General features: G+C 31.9%; 1 protein-coding gene across 1 annotated transcript in view; it reads right to left on the bottom strand.

Annotated features, from left to right (window-relative positions):
* LOC106744829 (gastrin-releasing peptide receptor-like) overlaps nucleotides 1-3,448 on the bottom strand; it is a 30,705-nt gene extending 27,257 nt beyond the window's left edge. The window contains exons 1-2 of the mRNA XM_014619875.1: nucleotides 3,218-3,448; nucleotides 2,832-2,877 (exon numbers count right to left, since the gene is read on the bottom strand). The gene's annotated coding sequence lies outside the window, so the exon portion shown is untranslated. The remainder of the gene's footprint in view (nucleotides 1-2,831; nucleotides 2,878-3,217) is intronic.
* Nucleotides 3,449-4,157: the final 709 nt, after the last annotated feature.

The following is a 4,157-nucleotide window of genomic DNA, read 5'->3' as shown; positions in this document are numbered from 1 at the left end:
AATTTAAAAAAACCAAGCTGTTTCCCATATGATTTATGTGATTTCCCTCGTTACCTGATAACAAATTGTTTATATATAATATTATATAATCATATATAACTATATATAAAATCATATAGAAATGTATCAAATAATGTATAATTCCTTATATGATTATATATAATTTTATACGATTATCATGTAATATAATCGTATTATATAATCGTGTATTCGTTTAAAGAAGTCAGGTATAAGCAGCATCATATATAATTATATATAAAGTTGTGTAAAATTATATATATTGATCTATCATATATATTTATATTCATATATAAGGAATTACGTATAAATTTAATATTTCTAAATGACTTTATATAGTTATACATATGATTACATATGATTATATATGAAACATTTTTTATCAGATATCCTTTTGACATATCCTTAAGAGAAAAAGATTGATTATTTTAGTGTAAATATATCTAGAATCTTTTTGATAGTAATGTTACAGTGCACTTTTCCGAATACATTAACTCAAGCAAGAATACGTTTTGTTCAATTCAAGGGGGTGAATGTAGTTATAGAACAATTGAAATTCTCGCGCAACAGTGATCGAAAGAAAATTGCACGTATCATTGACAGCAACAGTAACTATCCATTCGAATATCGATGCCTGCAGGTCTGTCGAAACTTTCTACTTGATATTGGTGATAGACGCCAAATAGTGGTTGTTGCAACAAGCTTGAAAGCGCCTCTGAAGTAACTCAATATTAACCTAGTTACTGATATCGTGCCTATGATATCTATAACATTTCCGTACTGTGTGTATTAGCGTGGAAGAAGGAAGATCTAGCAGCGAATTAACTTGTTGGCGCATTTAACGAGTTATCTAAATTACTACTGTGGGACATGATGTACTTTCACATACTTCATCATCTCATCAAGGAAAAAAACGAAGAATTGATTAAACTTGTTAAAATTCGATCTGATATAAAACTTAATATATATCTACAAAAGTGCTTGATTCAGGAAAATAATTACTCCCCAATACTGTTTGAAAAATTTTTATTTGGATCAAATAATATTTATTAGATCCAAGTATAATATTTTCCAAGTAAATTATCCCAGTAAAATATTTACTCCATTTAAATAAAATTTTCTTAACATTAAAATCATGACAAAATTTTCTTAACATTAAAATATGGATCATTTTTTACCTACTTGTAGATATTTTTCCTTACTTTTTTGAATTTTCATTACTGGGAAGCCTTCTCTATCATAAGACAATTAAACAATATCATAAAATTAAAAAAGTCTATAATTATAAGAAAAGGTAGGTCAAAAGTAATTCATCCGTGATTGTAGAAGAAATTCAAATTGCCACGTTTCTAGTGTTAATCCAAGTAAAAATTTGCAAGGAAATATTGGAATAATATTTTTACTTTAATTTAGTACTTTTTTTCTGTATAGAAAGATACATATTTTGATTATGAAAATAATATGTTTTCTTCAAATTTGAGCTCTCTTTTTACTTTCTCCCTTTCCCTCCTCCTTTATCTCTCTCTGTATCCATCACTATTTACCTCACATATTCTCTCTTAAGAGGAAGATACAACGTATGAAGCGCAAAAGCTTCATTCACGTCATAGCTCAGAGCTGCAAGTTTAAATCCGCTACTGCTTTAACGTTTCATCGAGATGAAACGAACGCACCACGCGATTAAACTCAAATCACGATGAATAATAACGATAATCCCTGAAGCACATTCATTAATTATTTATTTATACAATTACGTTTATTTATCATGTTTACCGTTACAGTCACCTATATATATGGCTACTCTGAGGCAAATCTTTCTCTAAACCGCGAAAATTATTTTCGTAAAAGTTGTAATTATTTTATGTCATATAAAAGATCGTTTTCCGAAGTTTGAACAATTATAGTTTTCAAATAAGAAGAACATGTTTTCAGAGAAAAATTATGGTTTTTACAATTTTTTTATCGCACTTGTATATGTTGTACGAACGCTTGCTTAAAAAAAGCTGGTTCGATCGTGTGCAATTAAAGAAATAAGCAGGTGTATTAAAAACATATATATATATATATATATATATATATATATATATATATAAGCATATAAAATATATAACGAAAATATATATATAGATATATTGAGAGATACATTTAAAGTTAAAATTAATTTACATTTAAAATTAAAGTACATTTAAACGTGATGGTTTCTTTTCCTTCTCAGTTAATTGATCACATATTACAAATTGTTTCGCTTTTCATCTGTTAATATCAAGATTCAGCAGTCGAATATTTTGCTACAGGAGTTGACAACACACACATTTATCTCTCAGTATATTGAATTATATAACGGGTAGTCGGAGATATAACGCTATACATCAAGGTACTTCTTTGTTAATTACATTCCGTCACCGAATTCACTTCTCGAGTAATAAATGAGAGCATTTCGTACGTAATTTAACACGTAGAAATTTGGATTATACATTTCGTACATGTGCTGTTAGTTGCTACATTGTAAAGAATGTCGTCTCGCTTTTGCGCAGTGTATTAAAAAATTTATATTTTTACGGCTTGTGGCACACCAGCAAAAAAACGTGTAACGTATTATCTGCTGCGCGGAGATGAAAAAAGAAAAAAGAACGGTTATACGGTTTTGCGACCTATCCTACAAAAAGATGAATTTCAACTATATATATTTCTAATTCAGGTGAAATCAGAATTTTGCTAACGAGTTACTTCCGACTATTTAATTTCGTTCCTGTTTGAATGTTTCACTGTTGACTGAGGCAAAAATAATAAGAAAATTTGTGAAAGATACTTACCTCGTGTGTTCCTCTCTCGATCTATTTTACAAAACTGGCGGGTTTTCTTGAAACAAAGTTAAAATCGAGTTTTGGTTGTTGTTACTGCAATACGATTTTGTTAATTCCTGTTTTTAAATTCTTGTTAACAAGCGTTAGCGCGTATACAGTAAATCAATTTTCTTATTTTTAATTATCTCATATTTTCTTGTCCAAGTTACAATCGTGTAACTAATAAAAAATATACTGTGAATCATAAAAATTAATGCCAAGTTGCACACAGAATACGGAAATATGCGAAACAGATAAGCGTGAAAACTTTTCCGTTGCACATCATTTTACTTTCTACCATCACCGCGTCCGAAATTCAGCGAAACGCCGGTTTAAATTATAACGTCTGACGATACCTTAGCGATTGGCTGTTCTGTGAAAAAAATCCGGCGCGTCCGTTATGCTAATTTCAATTTCGTAGATCGGAAATTTGACGCGCGGTTGGAAGAGGCACATCGATCAACGTTGAAACTACCGACAGAACGTTAATAGCTCGAAGACACATTACGAGTCTCGCACAACAGAGGAAAGTATATTACGCTGAGATTGCCCTGTTTTATATATAGAAACGGGATATCAATTCGGCAGATCGGGTGCGCAGCGTAAACTGAAGGGAATCTTGGATTCACGGCGGATCCACGTCCGTTCGACGCAGTCGCAAAACACGGTGCAACCGGGTACTCCCGTCTTTCTCTTTCCGTCCCATGGCACCCCTCCTTCGTCTCGTTCGCGCCACCGTGGTGCACAGAATCACACTTCCTGGGAGAAATAATGAACTGGGAGGCACTCGTCACATTTTGCGGAATTAGCAAATTGCACGTCGCTCTACTACTTTCGATTAGCACAATTTCCGTTAAACTATATGCGCGCAAGGGTGAGTTGGTAAATAAGTCGGATTTACATAAGAAGATAAGCTCTTTCTCAAATATCTTTTTTATTCTCTTTTTGCGAAAACAGAAAGCCGGCGTATCTCCGGATTAAAACTGTCCGGAGGGAAATAATTTCATACGTAAAAATATACTCTCGTACGAAAAAAGTTATAGTAGGACAAAAAGTTCTTGTCCTATCAGTTCCAGATACGTTAATTTTTATAATGCTACTGACAAAAGAAAACGGCCGATATAATTATGATGTTATGTATCGGAAAATCGCAATATTCCTTGTATTTACGTTTACGTGCGGTTGGTAACGATCGCGATATATTTTACATTTTATTTGCGTAGAGGGTGTATTGCAGATGCAATAATATACAATTTATATATGACAGAAATTGCAACTGATCGCAATATCGCATGC

Source organism: Dinoponera quadriceps, unplaced genomic scaffold (assembly GCF_001313825.1).
Source record: "Dinoponera quadriceps isolate SergipeBrazil2010 unplaced genomic scaffold, ASM131382v1 scaffold1308, whole genome shotgun sequence".
Lineage (NCBI taxonomy): Eukaryota > Metazoa > Arthropoda > Insecta > Hymenoptera > Formicidae > Dinoponera > Dinoponera quadriceps.
The sequence above is the reverse complement of the archived record's forward strand: the minus strand, read 5'-3'. Positions and strand labels throughout refer to the sequence as shown.